Raw genomic sequence first — 17,342 nt, 5'->3', positions numbered from 1 at the left:
TGGAATACAGCTATGTACGCCATAGAATACCGGAGAAGGACATATATCGGGTTAAGGAGGTTTACAACACCTTGCTGGAAGGAAAATTGCGCAATCGAATAGAAAACAAGTTTCGACATTATAATTGGAAAAACATATGGGACAACATATCTGACCCCCATCTACCATCCAATGTGCGATCGACGTGGTACCTCGCAGTCAATAGAAAAATCCCAACCAACTCCAAACTGCACGCGATACGTCTGGCACACACACCAAACTGTTCCAGCTGCAATGTCGTCGACACTGCAGAACATCGCTTCGTCTGTGAAGATGTGAAAGACGTGTGGAATCTCTTCAGGCAAAAACTAGCACATGTGCTACGTACGTCACCTAACACAATTTCACCGACACACGTCCTTCTGCCTGATGACGTGCCATATCCTAACACTAAAAGAAGGTCAGCCAACTGGCTCAAAGGACTGACAGTCCATTACATCTCAACGGCTATGACGAAAAGTGAAGCAGATTATTGGATGTACCTGATGACAGAACATCTAAAGTTCGAACGACAAATGAAATACAAAGACAACTACGCAAATTTCTTGAACCGAACATTGTCTCACCGACAGAGCTGAAGAACGATCAAACGACATGTTGTTCAACCTCAGAATTCTTTTTTTTTTTCCTTTATGAAATTATCTATTAAGCTTCTCATTCATTTTACGCCAACAAGGTGGCTATTTCGTTTACCCTTCGCCCTCGTGTCGCAGCACTAATAGGTTGCTGACACACCCATGAGAAGCCATCAGGCTGAAGTAAGCCTGGCTCTAATATAAAAATCGCTCCCACTCAATGATGGAAGAATGTAGCGGAACTATTTCCTTTCCATAACCCCAAAAGAAGGGATTTTATTTACTTGTATACATTTACTTCGTTACTCACCTATCTCATTTGGACCAAACATAGCACAGAAGCTAGCCGAAGAAGGCACAAATGGCGAGCGGAAGGACGGGCTGTAGGGGAGGAAGGAGGCCTCCAAAAAATAAAAAAAGTAAAAAAAAATGAAAAGAAAAAAAAAGTCGGTAGAGTGTGAGACTCTGAATCCAAGGGTTGTGGGTTCGAGCCCCACGCTGGGCGGAACGGAATTTTGTTCCGCTACAGATGTAAATTACTGTTTTTCTGATTAACGTGATGTAATGTAAATAGCAACTTTAAACTTTGCCTACGTCTCTATAAGTCGCATGGAAACTGTATATGAAGGTGAAGGTGATTTTGTAGACATGTGTGAAAGACATGTTCTGAAATGCAAGTGTTGTTGTTTGGAGAGCACATCGGTTATGTGTCAGATGTGTAGCCAAGCAGTAATGGGTCGCCATAGCTGCAAATATTAGAAGCTAATATGAAGTGTTGTCAGCTGAAGTCTGATGATGCAGGCGATCGTAAGGCCAAAGTACGCATGAGTGCGGCTTGGCCGCGCCTCTTTAGCTCAGTGGTGTTTTCGCTCTCGCCTGTGTCGGTCGCGTGCTGTTTGGTGAATGTGCGCATTGCTACGTTGTTTGATTGTGGCGTGATGAATTGCATTCGACTATAATGGATCAACTTATACGGAAAGACACGTTGAAATTGAGTTTTGACCCTCATTATGCACGACCCAAATCCTTTGAGGTTGAGTTAGTTATTAGAGACATCATGAAAATAACTATTGATGATACGATTGGCATTCACCTATCTATCGTCAGCAGTACGGTGTACCTCAAATTGTTGAATCCCGAGAAATGCGAGCAGGTCGTTCAATCTTGTGGAGGAGTGTTGAAGTTCAACCATTCTGACGGCAATGTTGATGATGTCAGAATTTCGCTTGCTGGTCTCGGAGTTAGAACTGTTCGCATATTTGAATTACCCTTTGAAATTTCCGCTGACCAGATTAATGCCAGATTGAGGGAGTATGGAACAGTCATCAGCAATACGGCAGAAAAGTGGTCGACTATGCATATTTTCCCGGTGCTAAACGGTGTCCGTCAGGTGAAGATAGATATGTTAAAGCACATTCCGTCCTACATCACTGTGTGTGGCTACAGGGCCATAGTGATTTATGACGGGCAGCCTAGAACTTGTGCGGGATGTGGGTCCACAGAACATATCCGTGCTCAGTGTATCCAACGACGCGTGGCGCAAATACCGGCCGGTGAGCGTGAGTTGCGCGGCCCGACGTCTACGTTGCCATTATCATACGTCGCCGCCACTCGGGCTAATGTCACCTCGGAACCTAGTTTAGATGTTTCGCTAGAGGGTTTGCGCGCAGTGCCCGAAGGCGTTACACCGATGGAAGCGAACGATGTACCGAATGTTCCTTCTTCACACACCCAGAATGAGGGCAATACTCACTCGCAGATGGGGCACCCACCGGACACCGAAAGTATTCCGGTGGGCGTACCGGTTCGACACGACAAGTCCGACGTGGACCGGATGGAGTCGAACGAGATGGCTGTCCACCAGCCCCCGCCGTCTCCCAAATCTCAGAAGAAACGCCGGCTAGCACATCAAGGGGCAGAAGCAAAGGCGCCAATATTGCGTGAAAAGGCGAACCACGTCAGACAGAAACTGACCGAAGTAACTGACCCACCGTCGTCGGCAACCAGCAAAACGGCAAAAAAATCTCGAACGAACGAATCGGACACTGATCACGGACGATCGCCCTCAGGGGACCCTGCGGTGGCCGATTCATTGGATCCGAACACTATGCCTGAATGTTCCAAGCTCTCGGATTGCGATATGAACGCAGACCAGTTCGTGTGCGATTGGTCAGATGACGTTGAAGAGGGTGGTCGGGAAGAAGATTTAGTACGGGATCGGCGCGGTATAGAGAATCCGTCATCAGAAGCTCAAGCAGATGTGTCCCACCAGCAACAAACGGCTACCGCCGGCGTCGGTGCAGTGGCTGATGACGCGGACTTCTTTTAGATGATGTTCGCCATGAACTTGAATAGTAGGCATATTGTCACCTAGACCTCTGTTCTCATGACGTCCTTGCAAGCTTACCGCATTGCGACACTGAACATCAATAAGATCAGTAGCCCACTCAACTTAAAAAACCTTCAAGATTTTCTCTATGCCGCTGATATTGATCTCATTATGCTGCAGGAAGTGACCAATATTAACCTTGACCGTATCACAGGTTACAATGCCGTCGTTAATCCTGGAAATGGTACAGAACTAGGGACCGCGATCATGGCTAAGGAAGGGATAGTGATGTCACATATCGAACGCCTGGCGAATAGCAGAGGTATAGCGACTACTATCGATACTACCAGATTTATTAATCTCTACGCCCCTTCCGGTTCTGGGAGACGACGACAGAGAGCAGAGTTTTTTAAAGATGGCATTGTGCCACTTTTCACACCACCTTCAGACCAACTTATATTCGCTGGTGATTTTAACTGTGTACTCAGTCCCAAAGACCAGACACCAAATTTCAATCCGTCCGCCGAGCTTCGCGCCATCATTGAAGAGTTAAATTTAATAGACACATGGGAGCATAGACACGGTGACAGGCCCGGATTCACATTCGTTACTGGTCACTCAGCTACCCGCGTCGATAGAATCTACGCATCAGCAAATATGAGGGAACATGTTTTGCAGTCAGAGCTATGGCCGACTGTCTTTACAGATCATGTGGCATATATATGTACCGTCAATTTAGCCAAACAAGGGACGTACAGGGCAAGGGGACCCTGGAAACTAAATGTAGCGCATTTAACAGAACCCGAGTGTCACACAGTCTTCCGCAACACGTGGGCAGAATGCGAACGAAAGTTTCCCGCGTGGGTAAAATGTGCAAAACCCGCCTTAACAAAAGCGATGAAGAATTATTCCAGAGATCGATGTGCCTGGCAGAAGCAAACCCTGGAATTCTACTTTCAGTGTTTAAGGGATTTATATCGAGAAGATGCAACGGTAATAGCAAATCGTATGCATATTAAACGAATACTGGCTACGATTTTAACCCTCAAACGGAAGCAATTGGAAGGCTGTAAAGTCAGGACACGTCTGCAAAACGCCGTACAGGACGAAACGACATCAATGTATCATGTTATTCGCGAACAGAAAAGGGGGCACAGAAAGATATTGACAGAACTGCACACTGCAGATGGCCGACACTTACACCACCAGCGCAACATACGAGACGAGATTTATAAACATTTCACAGCACAGTTAACGGAACACCCGGTGGATATAGCCGCGCAGCAAGCCCTCATGGCACGCCGTTTTGCGACATTGAGCACGGAAGAAGCAGACGGCCTCGCTGCAGTAATAACTGACGATGAAGTAGCGGACGCCATTCGAGGGAGCCCACAGAATAAATCGCCTGGCCCCGACGGATTACCGGCCGAGTTTTATAGAACTTTTCGACACCATTTAGTTCCAAAGATGACCATGGTCTGTAATGATATCCTAAACGCTGGAGATGATATCTTAAGGGAATACTGTGAGGGCATAGTGGTATTGGTCCCCAAAACCCCAGCGGGCAAGACAGTCGACAATCTCCGACCGATTACATTACTTAATACGGATTATAAGATATTCGCGCGGGTCATGATGCAGCGATTCAGTACGGTACTCAGTACTGTCACGGGGGCCTATCAAACGAGCGCTGGGAAAACTAGAAACATCCAGCAGACGTTAAGCGAATATAGAGATATCATAGCTACAGCCGCCGCTTGTGACATCCGATGCGCTTTAGTCTCGCTAGATTTTGAAAAAGCATTCGATAAAGTCACTCACTCCTATCTTCTGTGCGCGATGGCAGCAATGAATTTTCCACGGAAAGTTATTGACACTGTTACACTCCTGCTGAGAAACGGAACATCCAAGATCTGTCTCAACGGACAACTAAGTAAACCTAAAACCTAAAACAGCCCGCAGTGGAGCTGAGCCCTCGCCTGTGGTTGATTGGGAGGTCGTTCCAAGGCGTGGCAGGCAGCGAAAGGCGTCCCCGGAAGCTGACCAGAAAGCCTCCCCGGTGCGTCTGACAAACCGGTTTCAGGCACTGTCTCTGGCTGAGCCAGATGCAGCTGCCTGCCCTGTTTCAGAGGATCATTCTCAGCCTTCAAGGTCCGGGCAATCGCAGAGGTTGGGCTTACTGGTAGTTGGGAGCTCCAATGTTAGGCGCGTAATGGGGCCCCTTAGGGATATGGCGGCTAAGGAGGGGAAGAAATCCAGTGTGCACTCCGTGTGCATTCCGGGAGGAGTCATTCCTGATGTGGAAAGGGTCCTTCCGGATGCCATGAAGAGCACAGGGTGCAGCCAGCTGCAGGTGGTGGCACATGTCGGCACTAATGACGTGTGTCGCTTTGGATCTGAGGAAATTCTCTCTGGATTCCAGCGGCTATCTGATTTGGTGAAGGCTGCCGGTCTTGCTTATGAGATGAAGGCAGAGCTCACCATCTGCAGCATCGTTGACAGAACCGACTGCGGACCTTTGGTGCAGAGCCGGGTGGAGGGTCTGAATCAGAGGCTCAGACGGTTTTGCGACCGTATTGGCTGCAAATTCCTTGACTTGCGCCATAGGGTGGTGGGGTTTCGGGTTCCGCTGAATAGGTCAGGAGTTCACTACACTCAGCTGGCGGCTACACGGGTAGCGGAGGCTGTGTGGCGTGGACTGGGCGGTTTTTTAGGTTAGAAGGCCTCGGGAAAGTGCGGGATGGGCTGCAATGTCAAAGGGTGCTTGGCAATTACAGGACGTGCTTGGATCAAGGAACAGTCGGAATTATAGTTGTAAACTGTTGTAGTTGCGCTGGAAAAGTCCCTGAGCTTCAAGCGCTAATAGAAACCACAGAAGCGGATATCGTTATAGGTACAGAAAGCTGGCTAAAGCCTGAAATAAGTTCTGCAGAAATTTTTACGAAGTCTCAGACGGTGTTCAGGAAAGATAGATTAGGCAGAATTGGTGGTGGAGTGTTGGTGTCTGTCAGTAGTGGTTTATCTTGTAGTGAAGTCGAAGTAGATACTCTGTGCGAATTGGTGTGGGTGGAGGTTATACTTAACAGCCGAATTAAGTTAATAATTGGCTCCTTCTACCGACCCCCAGACTCCGATGATACAGTTGCGGAACAGTTCAGAGAAAGTTTGAGTCTCGTAACAAATAAATACCCCACTCATACGGTTATAGTTGGTGGGGACTTCAACCTACCCTCGGTATGTTGGCAAAAATACTTGTTCAAAACCGGTGGTAGGCACAAAACGTCTTCCGAGATTGTCCTAAATGCATTCTCCGAAAATTATTTAGAGCAGTTAGTCCACGAACCCACGCGAATTGTAAATGGTTGCGAAAACACACTTGACCTCTTGGCCACAAACAATCCAGAGCTGATAGAGAGCATCATGACTGATACAGGGATTAGTGATCACAAGGTCATTGTAGCTAGGCTCAATACCATATCTTCCAAATCCATCAGAAACAAACGCAAAATAATTTTATTTAAAAAAGCGGATAAAGTACCACTAGAAGCCTTCCTAAAAGACAATTTCCATTCCTTCCGAACTGACTATGCGAATGTAGACGAGATGTGGCTCAAATTCAAAGATATAGTAGCAACAGCAATTGAGAGATTCATACCTCATAAATTGGTAAGAGATGGAACGGATCCCCCGTGGTACACAAAAAAGGTCCGAACGCTGTTGCAGAGGCAACGGAAAAAGCATGCGAAGTTCAGAAGAACGCGAAATCCTGAAGATGGGCTAAAATTTACAGACGCGCGAAATTTGGCACGTACTTCGATGCGAGATGCCTTTAATAGGTTCCACAACGAAACATTGTCTCGAAATTTGGTAGAAAATCCGAAGAAATTCTGGTCGTATGTAAAGTACACAAGCGGCAAGACGCAGTCAATACCTTCGCTGCGCAGTGCCGATGGTACTGTTATCGACGACTGCGCCGCTAAAGCGGAGTTATTGAACGCAGTTTTCCGAAATTCCTTCACCAGGGAAGACGAATGGAATATTCCAGAATTTGAAACACGAACATCTGCTAGCATGAGTTTCTTAGAAGTAGATACCTTAGGGGTTGCGAAGCAACTCAAATCGCTTGATACGGGCAAGTCTTCAGGTCCAGATTGTATACCGATTAGGTTCCTTTCAGATTGCGCTGATACTATAGCTCCCTACTTAGCACTCATATACAACCGCTCGCTCACCGATAGATCTGTACCTACAGATTGGAAAATTGCGCAGGTCGCACCAGTGTTCAAGAAGGGTAGTAGGAGTAATCCATTTAACTACAGACCTATATCATTGACGTCGGTTTGCAGTAGGGTTTTGGAGCATATACTGTATTCAAACATTATGAATCACCTCGAAGGGAACGATCTATTGACACGTAATCAGCATGGCTTCAGAAAACATCGCTCTTGTGCAACGCAGCTAGCTCTTTATTCGCACGAAGTAATGGCCGCTATCGACAGGGGATCTCAAGTTGATTCCGTATTTCTAGATTTCCGGAAAGCTTTTGACACCGTTCCTCACAAGCGACTTCTAATCAAGCTGCGGAGCTATGGGGTATCGTCTCAGTTGTGCGACTGGATTCGTGATTTCCTGTCAGGAAGGTCGCAGTTCGTAGTAATAGACGGCAAATCATCGAGTAAAACTGAAGTGATATCAGGTGTTCCCCAGGGAAGCGTCCTGGGACCTCTACTGTTCCTGATCTATATAAATGACCTGGGTGACAATCTGAGCAGTTCTCTTAGGTTGTTCGCAGATGATGCTGTAATTTACCGTCTAGTAAGGTCATCCGAAGACCAGTATCAGCTGCAAAGCGATTTAGAAAAGATTGCTGTATGGTGTGTCAGGTGGCAGTTGACGCTAAATAACGAAAAGTGTGAGATGATCCACATGAGTTCCAAAAGAAATCCGTTGGAATTCGATTACTCGATAAATAGTACAATTCTCAAGGCTGTCAATTCAACTAAGTACCTGGGTGTTAAAATTACAAACAACTTCAGTTGGAAGGACCACATAGATAATATTGTCGGGAAGGCGAGCCAAAGGTTGCGTTTCATTGGCAGGACACTTAGAAGATGCAACAAGTCCACTAAAGAGACAGCTTACACTACACTCGTTCGTCCTCTGTTAGAATATTGCTGCGCGGTGTGGGATCCTTACCAGGTGGGATTGACGGAGGACATCGAGAGGGTGCAAAGAAGGGCAGCTCGTTTTGTATTATCGCGTTATAGGGGAGAGAGTGTGGCAGATATGATACACGAGTTGGGATGGAAGTCATTACAGCATAGACGTTTTTCGTCGCGGCGAGACCTTTTTACGAAATTTCAGTCACCAACTTTCTCTTCCGAATGCGAAAATATTTTGTTGAGCCCAACCTACATAGGTAGGAATGATCATCAAAATAAAATAAGAGAAATCAGAGCTCGAACAGAAAGGTTTAGGTGTTCGTTTTTCCCGCTCGCTGTTCGGGAGTGGAATAGTAGAGAGATAGTATGATTGTGGTTCGATGAACCCTCTGCCAAGCACTTAAATGTGAATTGCAGAGTAGTCATGTAGATGTAGATTTCCATCACTAGGTCGGTCCGACAAGGTTGCCCGATGTCAATGGCTTTGTTTGCAGTTGCTCTTGAACCCTTGCTGTTCTCCCTGACGCAAGACCTTCCGGGATTACGTATACATGGCCAGAAGATTGTCTGCCAGGCATTTGCGGATGACGTCAGTTTCGTGGTGACGAACGATGAAGACTTAGAACGCGCGTTTCAGCTGATAAACACTTATGAAGCCGCCTCAGGAGCGAAAGTCAACTGTAAAAAGTCTGGCGTTATGCCACTTGGTAGGGGACTAGAACTTGTCAATAGCCGTTCACTAAAAAGGATGGCAACTTTTAAATGTCTCGGCATTGAATACACGCGCAGCATCAGCTGCACGGCTGCTCTTAACTATAGGAGATTGTTGGCACAAATTCGGGCCGGCATACGGCAACATCATTTGCGAAATATCAACGCCATGCAAAGAGAGCTTTTAGTCAATACTTACATCGTTTCAAAAGTCAATTATGTCGCGCAAATCCTCCCAATACCAAAAGTCATAGCACAACGCATGCTTGCGGCGCTCGGCCACTTTGTCAGTAGGGGACAAATTTTCAAAGTCGCATTTGAAACCTTGACGCTCCCCATGGGAAAGGGCGGCCTCAATCTGACTGATGTTTACCACAAAGCGAAAGCATTATATATCAGCAACGTGTATAAACAATGGCAATGAACACCACATTCCTTAATGGCCCTTCTTCTCCATGAAATCGCACTAGCCAGCATGACGCCTCCTGTCAACGTAAGTCACATCCCGACTGCATTATGCCACTTTAGTAATTTTTTCCTAGACTACAGCTTTGTTCAATGCACCATACCTGAGAATGATCTTTACAGGGTCAGAGCGCTTTACAGCTGCCTGACGGACAGTAAATCGCGGAACAGAATAGAAGTAAAGTATAAAGACTGCAATTGGGCAAAGATCTGGGAAAACATTCACGACGCACACTTACCATCGCAGGTGCGGTCTACGTGGTACGTGGCGGTCAATAGGATCATACCGACAAATTCAAAGCTACACATGATTCACTTGTCCGACACTCCGAATTGCGTTCACTGTACTTTACTAGATACCATTGAACATCGCTTTCTATGCGACGATGTGAAGGACATCTGGATTCTCTTTGCACGGAAGCTCTCAAGTATGCTGCGTACTGCACCTAAGATGATTACTCCAGCTGGACTCCTCACTCCCGATGCCGTTCCATACCCCCCCGCAAAAAGACGAGCAGTCAATTGGCGTCAAGGTCAGACGGTGTATTATATATTATCGGCGCCAGAAAAAAATAAAGTAGACTATTGGTTATACCTACTAACTCAACACCAGAAACTTCAACGAATAGACAAATATAGAGAAAAGTATGCGTCCTTCCTACTCCGAACATTACCGTAGAGAGATATTCATCCAGGGCGACGTTTGCAGTACGAAAATACTGCTGGATGGCCCCTTCAGAATTATAATGGCCGCAATTAGGATTCGGATTGCGGGAATCGAACGGTCACGAATATGCGACGGACCGCCCCGACAGTGGTGACACTTTGGGGGGCGATACCTCTCCTGTCGACAGTAATACGAGACTGTTCTACAGGAACCCCGTGGAATTTCGGAGATCTAATACTCACATTACACTTATTCTTTTCTTACTTATTTAGGAAGATTCGTTTATTTGCAAAGAAGAGGTGTTTCTTTTATGTTTGAATCTCCCATACAAGAGGAGAAGAAGATTTGTTCCTTCATACTGCGGAAGACTCCAGCACCCTCCAGTTTATTTTCACATATGCAGTCTTCCTTGGACGTTGTGATGACTCACATTCTCGCAGAAGAGTTAATTTGTTTAATCCCCACATGCAATATAGTGGTTTAACCAAATATCCAAATGCATACTGAAGAGCATTAAACTGTCACACGAATATTATTTAATATAAACGGTGATTTTTTTTTATGGCGGAGAAGCCGAGCCGATGAAGGCAATTTTGGCGAGCGTGAGGACGGGCTAGAAGGAGTGGCTGGAGGACCGACACAACAAAAAAAATAATAAATAAATAAATAAATAAATAAATAAACAAATAAAAAGTGGTAGAGCACTGGTGTAGTAAACCAGGGGTCGTAAATTCCATCCTCAGAGGTGGAAGACGAATTTTGGAAATCAGTTTCGCGTCGTGGCCGTATAGCAAACAGTATTTGTGATGACGAACAAATAGCGACAGGCGTTTTATTAAGAATTACTCTCAGATGTAATTAAGGCGAATGGCGCAGATAAAGCATTTGCCAAAGCGGTACAGCATAAGGTGGGACGAGGAATCTGAATTACATTTTATAGATGTATTTCTCACATATCTCAGAGCCTCTCGCGATCTTCGTCGTCGTCGTCGTCGTCATCGTCGTCGTCGTCGTCGTGGCCGCCGCCGCTTCTGCAGAAGTAGCAAATGGCCATCGTAGCAAATGCGGCGAGGGACGCCCTGCCTTCGATTCCGATTGCACAAAGTGTGTGGTCTTGTTTCTCAGTCTATATTTGGTGGGTCACGTAAGAGGTTGAATGTAACAAATGGGTGGGAGACAGCAAGGGGCAGCGGTTGTGTAGAACGAAAACACAAATCCTCAGGAGTGTGAGCGTTTCGAGATGAGTCGCATACATGTAAATGTTGGTCGTCAGTGACCGTGTGGCTTAATGGATAAGGCGTCGGACTTCGGATCTGAAGATTACAGGTTCGAATGCTGTCACGCTCTTCTTTTTCCAGTTCTGAAAAAGAAACATACCGTTTTAATGTAGCAATTGAGCAGTACGAAACCGTCTGAATGTTGCTGTTGACCATTTTTTGCTTGGAGATGCTCTTGAGCTTGAAACACACACAACAAGACCGGTGTTAACTAGCGAAATGGTCGGCAGAGTGCCGACACAGCGAGTTTTGACAATCACTTGCACATCTAAAACAACGTCGGAAAGTAACTCGTTCGGCTGTTGAGTCACATAAAGTATGTGTGTTAATTTTGACGCCACTAGCCCTGCATGTTGTCATGCATTTTCTTTACCTCTCAGAAATGATTATGACATAAAAGTGAAGTACGTGACGAGTGTGACGTTAGGAAAACATTAGGCATCATGGAGAGATTCTGTACGGGACCACCCAACCCAAACGAGTACTGTGTGACGTGCTACCCGGCAGGTATTCACCGAGGTAGCCGGCTAGCTTAGTCAGTAGAGCGTCAGAATCTTAATCCCAGGGTCGTGGGTTCGAGCCACACGCTGGCTGGAATAGGATTTTGTTCCGCTGCAGATGTAAATTACCGTTTTTCTGATTAACGAGATTTAATGGAAATAGCAACTTTAAACTTTGCCTACGTCTCTGTCAGTCGCAAGGAAACTGTATTTGAAGGTGAAGGTGATATTGTAGACATGTGTGTAAGACACGTTCTGAAATGCAAGTGTTGTTGTTTGGAGAGCACATCGGTTACGTGTCAGATGTGTAGCCAAGCAGTAATGGGTCGCCATAGCTGCAAATATTAGCCGGTAATATGAAGTGTTGTCAGATGAAGTCTGATGATGCAGACGACCGTAAGGACGAAGTACCCAAGACTACCGCAAGGCCGCGCCTCTTTAGCTCAGTGGTAGAGCACTGGTCTGATAAACCAGTGGTCATAAGTTCCATTTTCACAGGAGATAGATGAATTTTGGAAATCAGTTGCGCGTCGTGGCCGTATAGCAAACAGTATCTGTGATGACGAACAATTAGCGACAGGCGTTTTTTTAAGAATTACTCTCAGATGTGATTAAGGCGAATGGCGCCGATAAAGCATTTGCCAAAGCGGTACAGCATAAGGTGGGACAAGGCAGTCTGAATTACATTTTATAGATGTATTTCTCACATATCTCAGAACCTCTCGCGGTCGTCGTCGCCGCCGCCGATCCCAATTTTCATCACGTCTCCGATGAAATCCTCGATTTCGAAAGAGGTTGGTCGAGCAAATGAATTATCGAAAGTTAACTTCAAAGTATCTATCCTCATAGCTTGTGTCATCACTGATTCATCAACATCATTCCTCACACGCAAGAATAACCGCTGCTAGCGAGCGACTTACCCCGCAGAAGTAAACAAGCCAGACACAGCGCTGACCAAAGACAACCGCACGCCACTACCGCTGCAGGCAGACTATCGCTCCATTAGGCCACACGGTCACTGACGACCAACATTTACATGTATACTACTCATCTCGAAACGCTCACACCCCTGAGGATTTGTGTTTTCGTTCTACACAACCGATGTAGCCATCTAGCTCAGTCGGTACAGCGTCAGACTCCTAATCCCAGGGTCGTGGTTTCGAGCCACATGCTGGTCGTTACGGAATTTTGTTCCGCTGCAGATGTAAATTACCGTTTTTCTGATTAACGAGATTTCATGGACATAGCAACTTTAAACTTTGCCTACGTCTCTGTCAGTCGCAAGAAAACTGTATTTGAAGGTGAAGGTGATTATGTAGACATGTGTGAAAGACACGTTCTGAAATGCAAGTGTTGTTGTTTGGAGAGCACATGGGTTACGTGTCAGATGTGTAGCCAAGCAGTAATGGGTCGCCATAGCTGCAAATATTAGCCGGTAATATGAAGTGTTGTCAGATGAAGTCTGATGATGCAGACGACGGTAAGGACGAAGAACCCAAGAGTACCGCTAGGTTGCGCCCCTGTAGCTCATGGTAGAGCACTGGTCTCATAAACCACTGGTCGTAAGTTCCATTTTCACAGGAGATAGATGAAATTTGGAAATCAGTTGCGCGTCGTGGCCGTATAGCAAACAGTACCTGTGATGACGAACAATTAGCGACAGGCGTTTTTTTAAGAATTACTCTCAGATGTGATTAAGGCGAAAGGCGCAGATAAAGCATTTTCCAAAGCGGTACAGTATAAGGTGGGACAAGGCAGTCTGAATTACATTTTATAGATGTATTTCTCACATATCTCAGAGCCTCTCGCGGTCGTCGTCGTCGTCGTCGTCGTCGTCGTCGTCGTCGTCGCCGCCGCTGCCGCTTCTGCAGAAGTAGCAAATGGCCATCGTAGCAAATGCGGCGACGGACGCCCTGCCTTCGATTCCGAATGCACAAAGTGTGTGGTCTTGTTTCTCAGTCTATATTTGGTCGGTCTTGTCAGAGGTTGAATGTAACGAATGGGTGGGAAAGAGCAAGGGGCAGCGGCTGTGTAGAACGAAAACACAAATCCTCAGGGGTGTGAGCGTTTCGAGATGAGTCGTATACATGTAAATGTTGGTCGTCAGTGACCGTGTGGCCTAATGGATAAGGCATCGGACTTCGGATCTGAAGATTACAGGTTCGAATGCTGTCACGCTCTTTTTTTTCCAGTTCTGAAAAAGAAACATACCGTTTTAATGTAGCAATTGAGCAGTACGAAACCGTCTGAATGTTGCTGTTGACCATTTTTTGCTTGGAGATGCTCTTGAGCTTGGAACACACACAACAAGACGGGTGTTAACTAGCGAAATGGTCGGCAGAGTGCCGACACAGCGAGTATTGACAATCACTTGCACATCTAAAACAACGTCGGAAAGTAACTCGTTCGGCTGTTGAGTCACATAAAGTATGTGTGTTAATTTTGACGCCACTAGCTCTGCATGTTGTCATGCATTTTCTTTACCTCTCAGAAATGATTATGACATAAAAGTGAAGTACGTGACGAGTGTGACGTTAGGAAAAAATTAGGCATCATGGAGAGATTCTGTATGGGACCACCCAACCCAAACGAGTACTGTGTGACGTGCTACCCGGCAGGTATTCACCGAGGTAGCCGGCTAGCTTAGTCGGTAGAGCGTCAGACTCTTAATCCCAGGGTCGTGGGTTCGAGCCACACGCTGGGTGGAATAGGATTTTGTTCCGCTGCAGATGTAAATTACCGTTTTTCTGATTAACGAGATTTAATGGAAATAGCAACTTTAAACTTTGCCTACGTCTCTGTCAGTCGCAAGGAAACTGTATTTGAAGGTGAAGGTGATTTTGTAGACATGTGTGAAAGACATGTTCTGAAATGCAAGTGTTGTTGTTTGGAGAGCACATCGGTTACGTGACAGATGTGTAGCCAAGCAGTAATTTGTCGCCATAGCTGCAAATATTAGCCGGTAATATGAAGTGTTGTCAGATGAAGTCTGATGATGCAGACGACCGTAAGGACGAAGTAACCAAGACTACCGCTAGGCCGCGCCTCTTTAGCTCAGTGGTAGAGCACTGGTCTGATAAACCAGTGGTCATAAGTTCCATTTTCAAAGGAGATAGATGAATTTTGGTCATCAGTTGCGCGTCGTGGCCGTATAGCAAACAGTATCTGTGATGACGAACAATTAGCGACAGGCGTTTTTTTAAGAATTACTCTCAAATGTGATTAAGGCGAATGGCGCCGATAAAGCATTTGCCAAAGCGGTACAGCATACGGTGGGACAAGGCAGTCTGAATTACATTTTATAGATGTATTTCTCACATATCTCAGAGCCTCTCGCGGTCGTCGTCGCCGCCGCCGATCACAATTTTCATCACGTCTCCGATGAAATCCTCGATTTCGAAAGAGGTTGGTCGAGCAAATGAATTATCGAAAGTTAACTTCAAAGTATCTATCCTCATAGCTTGTGTCATCACTGATTCATCAACATCATTCCTCACACGCAAGAATAACCGCTGCTAGCGAGCGACTTACCCCGCAGAAGTAAACAAGCCAGACACAGCGCTGACCAAAGACAACCGCACGCCACGACCGCTGCAGGCAGACTATCGCTCCATTAGGCCACACGGTCACTGACGACCAACATTTACATGTATACGACTCATCTCGAAACGCTCACACCCCTGAGGATTTGTGTTTTCGTTCTACACAACCGAGGTAGCCGGCTAGCTCAGTCGGTACAGCGTCAGACCCCTAATCCCAGGGTCGTGGTTTCGAGCCACGTGCTGGTCGTTACGGTATTTTGTTCCGCTGCAGATGTAAATTACCGTTTTTCTGATTAACGAGAATTAATGGAAATAGCAACTTTAAACTTTGCCTACGTCTCTGTCAGTCGCAAGGAAACTGTATTTGAAGGTGAAGGTGATATTGTAGACATGTGTGTAAGACACGTTCTGAAATGCAAGTGTTGTTGTTTGGAGAGCACATCGGTTACGTGTCAGATGTGTAGCCAAGCAGTAATGGGTCGCCATAGCTGCAAATATTAGCCGGTAATATGAAGTGTTGTCAGATGAAGTCTGATGATGCAGACGACGGTAAGGACGAAGAACCCAAGAGTACCGCTAGGTCGCGCCTCTGTAGCTCAGTGGTAGAGCACTGGTCTGATAAACCAGTGGTCGTAAGTTCCATTTTCACAGGAGATAGATGAAATTTGGAAATCAGTTGCGCGTCGTGGCCGTATAGCAAACAGTATCTGTGATGACGAACAATTAGCGACAGGCGTTTTTTTAAGAATTACTCTCAGAAGTGATTAAGGCGAAAGGCGCAGATAAAGCATCTGCCAAAGCGGTACAGTATAAGGTGGGACAAGGCAGTCTGAATTACATTTTATAGATGTATTTCTCACATATCTCAGAGCCTCTCGCTGTCGTCGTCGTCGTCGTCGTCGTCGTCGTCGTCGCCGCCGCTGCCGCTTCTGCAGAAGTAGCAAATGGCCATCGTAGCAAATGCGGCGAGGGACGCCCTGCCTTCGATTCCGAATGCACAAAGTGTGTGGTCTTGTTTCTCAGTCTACATTTGGTCGGTCTCGTCAGAGGTTGAATGCAACGAATGGGTGGGAAAGAGCAAGGGGCAGCGGCTGTGTAGAACGAAAACACAAATCCTCAGGGGTGTGAGCGTTTCGAGATGAGTCGTATACATGTAAATGTTGGTCGTCAGTGACCGTGTGGCCTAATGGATAAAGCGTCGGACTTCGGATCTGAAGATTACAGGTTCGAATGCTGTCACGCTCTTCTTTTTCCAGTTCTGAAAACGAAACATATCGTTTTAATGTAGCAATTGAGCAGTACGAAACCGCCTGAATGTTGCTGTTGACCATTTTTTGCTTGGAGATGCTCTTGAGCTTGAAACACACACAACAAGACGGGTGTTAACTAGCGAAATGGTCGGCAGAGTGCCGACACAGCGAGTTTTGACAATCACTTGCACATCTAAAACAACGTCGGAAAGTAACTCGTTCGGCTGTTGAGTCACATAAAGTATGTGTGTTAATTTTGACGCCACTAGCTCTGCATGTTGTCATGCATTTTCTTTACCTCTCAGAAATGATTATGACATAAAAGTGAAGTACGTGACGAGTGTGACGTTAGGAAAACATTAGGGAGCATGGAGAGATTCTGTATGGGACCACCCAACCCAAACGAGTACTGTGTGACGTGCTACCCGGCAGGTATTCACCGAGGTAGCCGGCTAGCTTAGTCGGTAGAGCGAGAGACTCTTAATCCCAGGGTCGTGGGTTCGAGCCACACGCTGGCTGGAATAGGATTTTGTTCCGCTGCAGATGTAAATTACCGTTTTTCTGATTAACGAGATTTAATGGAAATATCAACTTTAAACTTTGCCTACGTCTCTGTCAGTCGCAAGGAAACTGTATTTGAAGGTGAAGGTGATTTTGTAGACATGTGTGAAAGACACGTTCTGAAATGCAAGTGTTGTTGTTTGGAGAGCACATCGGTTACGTGTCAGATGTGTAGCCAAGCAGTAATGGGTCGCCATAGCTGCAAATATTAGCCGGTAATATGAAGTGTTGTCAGATGAAGTCTGATGATGCAGACGACCGTAA

At 46.1% G+C, this 17,342-nt stretch overlaps 1 non-coding gene across 1 annotated transcript; it reads left to right on the top strand.

Moving 5' to 3' along the window:
• Nucleotides 1–16,963: 16,963 nt before the first annotated feature.
• Trnak-cuu (transfer RNA lysine (anticodon CUU)) lies at nt 16,964–17,036 on the top strand. Its single transcript has one exon. It is a non-coding gene; the product is annotated as a tRNA-Lys (tRNA).
• Nucleotides 17,037–17,342: the final 306 nt, after the last annotated feature.

Source organism: Schistocerca gregaria, unplaced genomic scaffold (genome assembly GCF_023897955.1).
Source record: "Schistocerca gregaria isolate iqSchGreg1 unplaced genomic scaffold, iqSchGreg1.2 ptg000350l, whole genome shotgun sequence".
Lineage (NCBI taxonomy): Eukaryota > Metazoa > Arthropoda > Insecta > Orthoptera > Acrididae > Schistocerca > Schistocerca gregaria.
This window is presented reverse-complemented; position numbering and strand designations above follow the sequence as displayed.